Source organism: Cygnus olor, chromosome 1, assembly GCF_009769625.2.
Source record: "Cygnus olor isolate bCygOlo1 chromosome 1, bCygOlo1.pri.v2, whole genome shotgun sequence".
Classification (NCBI taxonomy): Eukaryota; Metazoa; Chordata; class Aves; order Anseriformes; family Anatidae; genus Cygnus; species Cygnus olor.
In genome coordinates, this window is record NC_049169.1 from 68,946,421 (window position 1) to 68,958,988 (window position 12,568).

Genomic DNA, 12,568 nt, shown 5'->3' on the forward strand with positions numbered 1-12,568 from the left:
AAAAACAACTTTGTGGCCTACTCACTGCTGAAATCCATTAAGTGGATGGATTTTTCCCACTGCAGGGTGGGAAAAGAGGCTGGTTTTTCTCTTTAGGTTATATATTTTTCAGCTGCCTGATAGAGTACGAGCTGGTCTGTGTGATCAAGGCCATCCACCTGACTGCTGGATTTTTGTCCTGCATTTGTTTATATCAGCATCCCTTGTGGATGTCAGAAAGCACTTATTTTCACAGCACTGGAGTTGTACAAATACACTATTCGTACAGAAGCACTCTGTCAGTGATAGGGAGCTTGTAGCCAAGATGAGAGCAAACCTGGCAGAGGCTCCTTTCTTCAGCTCCACCTGGTTTTGCGCAAGATTCTGGCGACCCTTTAACCCTGCGCCTCTAACCGGTTAAAGTCAGCTGGCTGATGCTGGGATTGCTGTTGTTTAAGGTCAGCAAAGGCCTCATCTTTTTTCTTTGGTTATTGTTTTTTTCTTGATTCTAAACTCTTTCCTGTTGTGTTATTGCATAACGGGGGCTGCTGACAAAACTTGTGTCCCTAAGGCTGCTTTCTCTGGGATAAGCTCAGTTCAAAAAGTTGCCAAGTTGCAGTAACAGCATCTGTATTCTGCATAAAAATTCGTTTAATGATTTTGGATTCAACCGTGCCACTAAAGGCTTAAGGAAGTATTTTTACAACAGAAACAGACCATACCAAATACTCAGCAAGCTGTTCAAATGTCTGTGTCATTACTAAGACTTTCATTTCCACTGGGACATAATGCTGGGTTGGGTTTGTTTGTATGTTTGAAATGCTTGAAATACATGACAGGCTTCTGGTTTTCTTCTGCATTTATTCTTTCTTCTCAAATACAGTTGTTAAATGTTACAAAGATGCACTGCTTTCTATGGGTGCTGAAGCACATGGACCTTTTTGGTGAGCAAGTTAGATTCCATGCATTACCTCTATTTCAGATTTCCCACAGATTTTGGTAGGTACAGAATCTGTTAAAAATAAACTTAAAAAAAAATCATGTAATTCTTATGATCCTGCTTAAAAGTTATGTATGTTAGTGTTTGAAACACTTCTCATTTCCTCTTTAGATATTCTAAAGTTTCATGTTTCCTTCCATGCAAGGCAAGATTGTCTTGTTTGACCTACATGTGGCTATCCATTTTGTTCAGCATTGTGCTCTCTGTCAAATTTACTAGCCAGATACTTTGTTGGTAATCTGCTCCCCGTATGGCAAATTTGTTCTGAAGACTAACAGAGGACTGGAGAAATGTTTAAGGGATGTGATAGTAAATACAGGGGCTGTAGTTAGCATTGATTCTTTTCCATGCAAATTTTCCAAAAACATAATGTGCCGCTTATTTCTAATAGTATTTTGGCTTTGGATAAATTAACAAATATCTGACATACTGGATGAAGCACATATTCCAAAAGCATATGTATATTAAATGCTCTGATACCTATACAAGTAATTGGGCTTTTTTTTTAAAAAGTACATAACCAATCCTTCCTGTCTTGGAAATAACTACAGTGCCTCAATACCGAAAAGCAATGAAGAACTATGACAACAAAGGAAGTGGCAAATTATCTCAGTCTTATTTTCTTCTTTTTTTTTCTTTTTTTTTTTTTTTCTAATCCTGTGAAGACCTGGGAAATGCATTTATTCACAGATTACTCTCTGTCACCAGTGTAACCAAGCTCTGCTTCTACAGCTAACTCTTTCGTTCCTGGCAATCACAGTAAAAGTGGCTGATAATTTCTTATATTATTCTTGGAACGTCTTTCTTTTCTCTAGTTTCCTTAGGAACTAGCTATAAACACCTAATATATATATATGTGTGTACATTGTCTAGTAATACTGCACATGTGCAGAACAGAATCAGGTCTTTTTCAGATCTGCAACAGAACAGTTATGTATTTTTTCCCCAGTGACAACTGCTCCAAAACCAGTTTTATCTTTCCTCCACTTACATTAATGCCTGTGTATTGTGCTACTACCAGCTCCCTAGCCAACATTTAATATAGCTTTACTAGGTGAGTGTAGAATCTATAATCTTTTCAGATATACAGCTGTAACACTTGTACATTTTTGGCACAAGTGTGTCTTGCACAACTGTTTCAAAATCTATTTCTCATCCATTTAGATCTATCTTTTGAGCAATACAGTGTTATCTGCCCCACTGTGTTATCTCCCATGGGAATGTGGAAGCACCTTCTGATGTCAGTCCTTTTGGGATGGTTTTCAGTATTTTTAGCTACCTGCATGCTGCTGCAACATGGTCACATACTGCTGCCTTCCTTCCTGTCACCTGTGCTGACTGAAGCCTGCAGCCTGAAGCCTGCAGCCATGGCCTCTTCTAGAGTTTCTTCTCTTTGGAAAGGTGTTCTTGTGTGAGCACTGCTATGGCACTAATATTATACTGGAAACATGGCTTTCTCATTTCTCTCCTCTTTTCTTTTCTTTTCTTTTCTTTTCTTTTCTTTTCTTTTCTTTTCTTTTCTTTTCTTTTCTTTTCTTTTTTCTTCTTTTCTTTTCCTTTCCTTTCTTTTCTTTTCCTTTCCTTTCCTTTTCCTTTCCTTTCCTTCCTTTCCTTCCTTTCCTTTCCTTTCCTTTCCTTCCTTTCCTTCCTTTCCTTCCTTTCCTTTCCTTTCCTTTCCTTTCCTTTCCTTTCCTTTCCTTTCCTTTCCTTTCCTTTCCTTTCCTTTTCTTTCCTTTTCTTTTCTTTTTTCTTTTCTTTTCTTTTCTTTTCTTTTCTTTTCTTTTCTTTTCTTTTCTTTTCTTTTCTTTTCTTTTCTTTTCTTTTCTTTTCTTTTCTTTTCTTTTCTTTTCTTTTCTTTTCTTTTCTTTTCTTTTCTTTTCTTTTCTTTTTTTTGACTCACTGTGTTACTGAAAATGTATCTTCTGCCAGTGGCATGAAAAGTGCTGCTGCTTTACACGATCTCTTCACTAGTGGTCAACAATTTCTGAAAGGGTTCCCTTGCATAGCTGAACTGGCAGAAGATTTATTTTGTTGTTCATGATCACGTACACAGCACTGAACAACTCTTGTTAAAAAGCATATTCTTTGTCTGTGCTTTGTTGCAACAGGCACTCTTTATGTGTGGTGCTTGAAACAAAATCTGGCTATCAAGCAGGAACCAAGCATCTCCTTTCCTCAGTAGACTTTCTCTTTTCCTTCAACATTAGAAAAGGGACACACACACATAATAACAACTGCACTGCCCCATCTCCTGCCACAAATATTAGGACATTCATCTGATACTCTTGTGGCTTCTTTGAATGCAGTTTAATACTCCCACTAGGGTTTACATAGCTGCTTTGGCACGGTGGCCATGTGACAGGGAGCTCTGCCGCTGCAGCTCGCTGTAAAACACCAGCAGTCTTCGGGGCCTTTGGCATACTGCTGCTTACTCCTGTTTTCTGTTGAGCAGGGCTGCTTCATTCCTCCGTGCTTTTGCAATCCCCTCTGTAGTTGTCTTTTTTATAGGATCTGTTTAAACGCCCTTCCCCCTGCCTTTACTCAGGAATTTTTATTTTCTTTTTCTATCATTTCCTGAGATTCTGGATTACTTAATTTATTTCAGATTCCCAAGTGTTCTCTTTGTCTTTCAAGCTTTTTGCAACAGCCTGACCTCACTGAGATTTTCTTGTGTTCTTCCTAATTTGAGAATAGTATCCAGCTTTTGCACATGATGCTTTAAGAATAATAAAGCATGGTGACAGAGCTTTGAGAAGATCATCTCTTTGATTTGCAAGTCTGCCATAAGCTTTCTTGCCCTTTCTAAAACCTGAAATATTAAAAAGTTAAAACAGAGTTTAATGTTCTTGGTAGCTTGGCTGATGGAAGGAAGAAGAGTGTGGTGAAATGGCACAAGGAAAGCAAAACTGAGTGCTGATTTGGAGATAGAGAAGAACTGAGCTAGACTTGCAAAGGAGCACAGATCTCAGTGCAGAAATGAAGTCATTGGCTACAGAAAGAGCTAAATGGAAAGCCAGATGTCAGTTGTAACGGAGGGCTTAGCACAGGAGTGGGAGAAGGATGGTGTCACATGGACAGTAAACACAGAAAACAAGTGGGCAGGTAAAAAAAGAAGTGATAGCCATAACAGACTGGCAGGAGGGATGTGATTCATATCACCATTCAGACTCCTCTGGAAACCAGCTGGAGGTGCAGAGTTTTGCAGAAATTATCACAAGAGAGGGCAGGTGCACAGCCAATGCTGGAGAGAAAATGCAGCCTTTGGGGAAAACAAAGAGCAGAGGAGAGGTCATTCTGTCACAGCTTACTTGCTTCTGTGCAATGCTGGTCCTCTTTAGAAGGAGCAGAAGTGCAAATGGAGGGAGAGAGAGTTCAGGTTAAAGGAGACCATTGGGAGAGGCAAAGTTGATGAGGAGGAGGCAGGGTCCAAGGCAGAATGGGTGTCAGCTACCCTTAGAGCTAGAAAAGGGAGTTGAGAAAGAGAGGAAAAATGAGAAAGTAAAGCTAGTGGGAGCAATGGAGCAGCAAGACAGAAAGGAAATAGAAATAAAATGGATGTGTTAGTGAAAGGCAGTATTTAAAACACTGAACCTTTGTTCAGGACTGCTATTTTCTGTGAGATTTCTCTGGTGGTAAGGGAATTGACTGGTGAGGTAAATGAATTAAAGAGTGGAGGGAACTTGATGCAGGAAACAAAAGCAATTCTTCTTAAGCAAATAATAATAATAATAAAAGCTTTTGAGTATTTAATACCAAATACTGAAGGTGAGGAGGAACTACAGAAACTGCAGGGGTGCTAATTCTAAGTGAATAATTACCCTAAACATTTTAAATATGCAGAAATTGGGGGTGGGGTGGAGAGGAATATTGCTGAATTAAAAAATAATAATTTCAGAAAATGGAAAGTATAATGATAAAAGCAAACTGCTAAAAATCAGGCTGGGTTAACCTTTGCTACAAGCTGGGAGAAATGGAAATAGATGTTTGGAAAAAGAAGAGATGTATTAATGGCAATATTTAACCAGGGAGCTAGAGAGTTGTGATCTATGAACTCCTTCTAAGTGCTTAATGAAAGATAACCCTGTTGTCTGTGAATACAAGCCTGCCACACGAGGCTCCTGCCTCCTCTGGAAAAAAGAGGTCCACAAACCAAAAGAGGTTGAAAACCACCTGAGCGACAAAATCATGTGAGAATAAATAGCATATGACAGAACTATACGAGCATAAGACTTAACCTCCGGACCAGCAACTTAGATTATGCGAGAACTAAAGAGACAAGTGACTGGTTGTACCCGAGTGAGCGGTCGCCCTTGAGGATGGAGCGCTCTCCAGTACAGCAATACTTGTTCTTAGCAACACTTGGTACCAGCCACTGCCATAGTGGAGCATTTTTAGCTTTTCCTTCACAAATTCCTACCTGTCTTGTATATTTATAACTTTTACATATATACATGTGCTACTATTTTGTTGTATTAAAAACGCTTTTGTTATCAGTTACTGAGCATTTTCTTTAATGCACCTGAAAGCCATATATGTGAGCATGAGTAGAGGCCAAAACAGAAGATGGTATGGAAAAACAAAGGACTAGAAGTCGTAAGTGGAGAATATTATGGAAAAGCAACTAAAATTTCACAGCAGATTGCATTATCCAGAAATGAAGAATATGGTTCGAGAAGATTCAAGCAAATAATGTAATTTTTCTTAAAAAAAAAAAAAAAAAAGTAGGACTGTTGAAAAGGAAGATGAATTAAAGTAACTGTCTTTTTGAATACTGCAAAACCAAAAGCACTAGACTGCAAATGAGAAATTCTGTGCTAGAGATTTAAGAAAATATTGTGCTCTTCGAAAGACTGAAATACTTGAGACATACCAGTATAACCGAAACTGAAAAGGAGAAAATTTCAAGATACTTACAATGTTTGAAAGTACTGTCAATCACGTAACTTTCAAAATCAGATCTGAGATCAGAATGCATGAGGAATCTAGAGGCCCAAAATTCAGAAAAAGGCTTCTAGAAAAATATAGTTTTAACTTAGTAAAGACTGTGAGAATGAACTTGGCCACAGAACAGAGCTATATCTGAAAGCAACTTTTGAAATGCAAGCTAGCTGATGCTACAGAACTACATCACAAAATAAAGGTGCAGAACAGATCTGAAGACTCAGAGGTCAGGCCTGAAAAATTGTAATCAGAGTGAATTTGCAAGAAGTAATGGAAAAGACTGGCTGGAAGACAATACAGACTGTTGCTTTCTTTCCCCTTTGCACAGCTGTATTCATATGAAGCAAAACCATTTTGCAAAAGCTTCCCATCAGTGACTACAAGCATCTTCGAAAGAAATAGTGTGAATATTGCTTATGGGGATTCTTTGTGGGAACTGTTCAAAAGGTGGCTGTGTTTTGGATGGGATTTGCAGTTTACAGTGTAGGTCTTTACTTCTGCCTAGGGTAGGATCCCATTGTTATTTAGGGAGTGCTAATCAGTGTAGTCAGAACAGTTCAAGGTGTGATTCACCTGACCAGATAGAGGCACCCGCATGAGAATGAGATGAACTGCACCATATACTATATTGACTGTATTGACCTGCTCACTGTTGATGTAAAAGTGGCCTTGGGAAACACCTTCATAAATATCAGTTGGACACAATTAGGTAAGTAAGGTTTCAGTAACACTTTTGTAGCTATATTTCCATCCAGAACAAGTAGGTAAAACTCATGTCACGCAGTGAACAAAACATTCTTATTGTGGCTGTAACAAAAATCAGATGTAAATGTGTAAAATGTAAAATGTAAAAATCAGATGTAACGTGAAGGGATGAAACTGCCCTACCTACCACTGGAAGAGCTGGTACTATGGAAGAACAGGAGACCCCAAAGATAAAAAAGTATGTATGTAGGAAAGTTTTAAGTAAAGGAAAATATAGCAAAACAAGCATACAATTTCTAGCAAACAGTCCAGTTCAGGAAGAAAGTGCTAATATGATAAAAGGTGAACCCTGTTAACAATATAACAAGTGCTGGAACAGATACTAGCTTGTGTCTAAATATACACAAGAAACCTTTAGATAAACAAGTTGAGAACTGTCCTGGATTTGTCTATGATGCTGGAAAAAATACAGACTAAGAATAGATTACTTATCTCAATATTCTGCCATAGCATTATTAAAGAATATAACCACTACACCGGTAATCATACGTCTAGTCCATAAAGACTGGCATACATATTATTCCCACTGTGGTAATAACAGAAAATGGAACATGATTTGATGTAAAATATCTTATAAAAATAGTATCACTCAAAGCACTTCAAGGCCAAGGTATCCACACTGTACTTTTTTATGGAAAATGGCATCGAGATTGCAACAAGGATGTCTAAAAAAGTCTCAAGGATCAAACCTACACTATTACTTTGCATTACTCTAGGAACAGGTGATCAGTTGCTGAAATGCTTACTGAGGACAGCTTCATTGTATAGTTGCTAGTATTAAATGGATACCACAAATTCTTACTAGACCCATTTAAAATATATAGGAAATAATGCACATGAGAAAAGATCACACAGTGAAAGCCTTTGTAACTACAGGGCTGTGTATATCTTACATAATGGCAATCCACAGGTGAAGCCTTTCCAGAAACTCCACATGAAGTTTTACCTTATTTGTTCATGCTACTACTGAACAAAGACAATTCTTAGAAGGAACACCCCATCTTCTGTTTCCTCCAGAGCAGAGAAAGCTTCTGCATCTCCTAGAATTTGAAACGGAGCAGGTTTTTGAGGAGTTGGGCAGCAGCAAAGGACTGTGTGAAGAAAAGCAGATGCTGAAGTCTACCAGATACTGAAAAGATCTGTAAAACAGAGGAGCCAGCTGAGAGACAGAGAATTTGTATGTGTAGTACAGTATATGATTTTCTTCTGGATGATTCAAATGAGAGTATTATTTGGAAGATGAAATTTCCTGGCTTAAACCAGTTGTGGCTCACAACCACTAGTGAGAGGACAAGTGGGATATTCAGATCACTGTATTTCACAAATCATTTCCTTTTTAATATTAATTTAACCTAATCATATTAATTTAACCTAATCATAGTAATAAATGTGATAAAAAATGTCCTTCAACTGCTCTGTGAAAGTTACAGACAACCACTTGACTTGTTTTGGTAGCTTTAGGGTTTCCTAACCTAGAAGTCTGTGAAGTTGTGGGAAAAGGAGAAGACGAATCCAGCAAAGCAGCTCTTGATCTTGAGCCTCGATCTTTTCTGAGATGTTGAATATGATATGATCAGTAAATGAAACATGAAGACCCGATTGTAGTATCCATCATCTCAGGCTGGATGACTGGGCCAAGAAGCTCATCATAGGACACATGACATGGACAGTAGGGCAAGCAAGTCTCTGAAGTTACAAAAGGAGTGCTCTCTGTTCAAAATTGCAATATTTTTCTGACAGGACAAGGCTGGTTTGGAGAGTCATCAGCCGTTTCGCTTTTCTGATGCTTGCCAGGAAAAAGCAAATCTCAGGCTCTTCCCTTGGAGTTTGCTTTGCATTAATTGACAGGATCTTTAAAGAAATTAAATGGAAAGTAATTGAATTCTCATATAAGGATTTATTGTCCCAAAGGGAAGAAAACTTTTGCATAACACGACATTACAGGGAAGTCATTAATTGCAGCTATAAAAAAAGTTTGGAAATAAACCAAACTGTTTTATTATTATTATTATTATTATTATTTTCTGTTGAGCCCAGAATAAAAAGCTTATTTAACTGTAAATATATACTTTATTGCCTGAATAAGTGCAGGCTTTAGCACTGTATCTCACAGACCAAAATCAGTCTGCTAGAATTTCTCACGCTGATGGCTGAGAGGCTAATGACCCACAGCTTGTTCAGCTAGACTGATGCTTTACACTAACCCAGAAGAGGACTACTGTGCCACTTGTACCAATGACCCCTAGAAAAACTTGCAGCTTTCAGAGCTGCAAGACATAGACCAGACATAGACCAGAAGCCCAGAAGTGTTACCAGGCTCTTTATTTACAGCAAAGAGAGGCTCCATTCTACCAATGGAGCAGTCTGCAGAGACTGTCTTAGGCAGCTTTTCTTTATCTTTCTCGTTTCCTCTGACCTAGGCTAATTGTTTCTTGCGTCTACACAAAGATACTGTAACTTCTGAGAATGTCAGTCAGTCTATTGGATGATTTTTTTTTCTCTCTCTGTCATGAGTGTACCAATTGTTGGATAGAGTTGTCGTGTGACCTCAGGACAAGTTGGATCAGCTTATTGATCTGATGGGAAGTGAATTATTTGAGAGGATTCATGATTTATTTTCTACCAGATTAGCAAATGGACCTAATTCACCGTGGGCTGTAACATCATTAGGGAGGCAAGAAAAACCCTCGTTTAGGGACGGGGCATAAAAGGACCCCACACTTCAGAAGCAGCTTCCTCATTAGAATGTGCAACATAAAACCACACCCCTAGCAATGGTCTTTTCTTGCAATGTTAAGCTTTATATTGTCTTGCTAGCTAAACAGCATGAAAATTTAAAGTTACAGCTCTGTGATATAACCTCATCAGATTTGATTCATATTGATGGAATACACAGAACCAACCCTAATGAATGCAAGCCTGTGAACAGGTTTTAGGTGGAGTGTCAGGACTGCCGTCCACTCCCTGCTTCAGAGCCTACTGGCTTTGCCAAATGCTCTGCTTAGCTTTAGCCCTCCTTTTGTTGGATCACCACATATTCATTGTCACCTTGTACCTGTTGGGAGAGGTGTGGGTGGATTTCTCTGAGTCTTATTCAATGAATGTCCTCCCAATGCTGGTTTTTAATTAATCCCATTTCAAGGGATTCATTGTTTTGTGGGCAGGGTTCTTTTGCCTCAGGAATTTTAAATATTTTGATTATGACTACATTATTCAGCTGAAATGACTTTCTCAGAAACGAACTTAGTGGTCTTATGTCTTCCCTGATCCTGAGGGAGTTGCTGGGAAAGCTACTGTCCTGAAGAGGTGGAAGAGGAAGGAAAATGGTGGGCTCAGACTGGAGAAGGATTGGAAAGAGTTCAGAGGAACCAGATTTTCACTTTATCCCAAGCTCCCAGAGATGGGTGGCCAATATACTGACAGCTCTGCTCCTAATCCTGCCTCACACACACAGCAGCAACATCCTCCATCCACTTCCCATCAATGATGGGAGCAGCAGGTATACCTGGCCTTACGGGCAGAAGGCAGAGAACAGTTGTCTCAGTGGCAGTCACTGCTCCAACAGTTCCTTTTCAACTCTTCTGTGGAAAGGAGGTGTTGGCCAGATGGGAATGTCCTGACGGATTTCTCCAAATCTCACAAATCAGATTGACCAATTTCACATTTGGAATCATTAGTCCATTTTTATGGTTAAAAAAAAAAAAAAAAAAGAACAATGAGAAAGATAAAATATGTAATATGTTAAAATATTCATGGAGTTGTTATGGTGATATAAACTGTTTTTAAAAGAGATTTTTACTCCTGGATGGCATGGCTTTTTAAAAGAAAATTATTCTTGAGTTCCTTTTTTAAAAAGCACTCAAGCACTTATCAGACTGTAGAAAAGACACACTCTTAGCAAACTTTGTGAAAACTCAGTGTGTGATTTGCTTTTAGCAAACTTTTACACTGAGTTTGAAACAGAAGTTTTAACTAAAAAGCAGTTTTCAGAAAGGAAAGCTGTCAATGCGAATGGCACCAGCCTGCACAAATGATGCAGGTGTGGTTTCGCTCATACTGTTTGGAGTTCAGGAGCTCCATTCCACACAATGACAAAACTCTGGGCTCCCAGAAATCAACATGAGTTCATGGTGCATGCCATCTTGCAGATTAATTCCTGTAAATACAGTCAAAATGTGCCTTCTATATGTTCCAGAACTAATAACACCAGATTTTACTTGATGACTGTTTAACACAAAATGCACAAGAGTCCTTGAACAATGGAGCATCTTCCATCACTGGATGAGCTCCCAGTTCATGAGACCAGTAAGTCATGTTACCATCGTGTAGCCCAATAATTATATTTGCGAAATAATGTGACTTCAAAGGGAGAGGTGGAGCACCTTCGGTATACTCATAGAATAGTCTCCACTTCAGAATAGCTTATAGCTTGGAGGAAAAGCATTCTCCTGGGAAGAGTGGTATGGCTTTGAATGCTCTTCCTCCTTCAGGCTGAAAGAGGTTTTCTACAGTGTTCTTGGTGATGACGCTGCCGCCAACCTGTTTGCTGTGAGTTATACAGAAACTAATCCTGTAAATCCTTCCTAGGCGTGGCCTGACTGCAGCCAATTTATCAGGCCTCTCTGTGGGAGACTTCTGCAGAGGAATACCTTGTCTGAGGATTCAGCCAGGCTCTGTCGTACTTCAGGTTATTACACTCTTGGTTTTATCAAGAAGGCAGCGATTGTAAATATATGCAAAACTGAAAGAAGGCTTCAAGGCAAAGAACTGGCAAAATTTAGTCGCCTAAGGAAGGAGTTTGGAAAAGAACATGCCAAGATTCAGAAGGATTTATTGTACCTAAATTCTACCTAACGCCTGATTTATTTTATGAACCTGGGTGAATGTAATTCTTGCTGTGCTGTACGTCCTCCTCTGCTAACAAAGACAACTGATTGTGCGCGATGGCAGGTACCCGGCGTTCTCAAGATCAAGAGCACTTGCTCTTTGCTTCAGTAAGGTTGCACGAGGGAAGCTGGCACACGATTACCACCTCATGAGCCCAAAACACATGCGATTTTCCCCACGCTGTCACCAGGCAGCCTTCCACAGCCCTTCAGTGGAAGAGTCATTTTTCAATTTTACTCGACGTCCAAGTGTGCTTGCTCTTAGGAGAGAAGGGAACCGTTTGTAGAATAACTTGTGTTTTCCCCAGTGTGTCTCTGGTAGTCTGTAAATCTCAGGTGCTGTCAGCGGTGACTGGTAACGTTGGGCAGGGAGGCATTCTTATCTCAAATCCAGTTACTTTAAGATAACAACGCCTGCCCATGTGTTCACTGCTCTTCAGGGCTGGAGCGTCTTGTGCAGGACAATTGGGTTTTAGCGCTTTGACCGCAAGGTGTGGTGGGGAACAAGCCACTCGGCGACTTGTTCTGTCAGATTTTAATTTTCCTTAACTGTTCAGAACAGGAGACAGAGGAGGGCGAAGCTCTCAGCTGTGAATCTCAAACGTTTCCGTGGACGCAGGAATGTTGTCAGCAGGAACACCTCAGGCTTCCCAGCCCTCCTCGTTTTAGGACACGTTTTTGTACGGCAAGCTCCCCTCAGAAACACCACGACCGCGACAGTTTTATTAATTTCTCTTTTTTAACTTAAATCGAAGCCCTGCCTAGCTCAGTTAAAACGCACGCACACTCGGCTTGTCCCCGACAAACACCAACACGCAACCGCCTTCCCCTGCCTCGGCCCCTCGCCAGCCGGGCCGTGGGCCGCCCCCCGAACCCCCCCCGCCATTTCCCTTGCCCCGCCCCAACGTCCGGGGGTGCTGCGCGCCCCCGCGGCGGTCGGGGCGTGCCCGCGCGGGGGCGTGCCTTGCCGCCTCGCCCCGCCCCCTCCTGTTGCCCC

The 12,568-nt window shown here is 40.2% G+C and overlaps 1 long non-coding RNA gene across 1 annotated transcript; it reads left to right on the plus strand.

Moving 5' to 3' along the window:
- Positions 1–221: 221 nt before the first annotated feature.
- Positions 222–10,350, plus strand: LOC121073293. Its single transcript, XR_005821597.1, has 3 exons — positions 222–437; positions 863–978; positions 9,960–10,350. It is a non-coding gene; the product is annotated as an uncharacterized LOC121073293 (long non-coding RNA).
- The last annotated feature ends 2,218 nt before the right edge of the window (positions 10,351–12,568 follow it).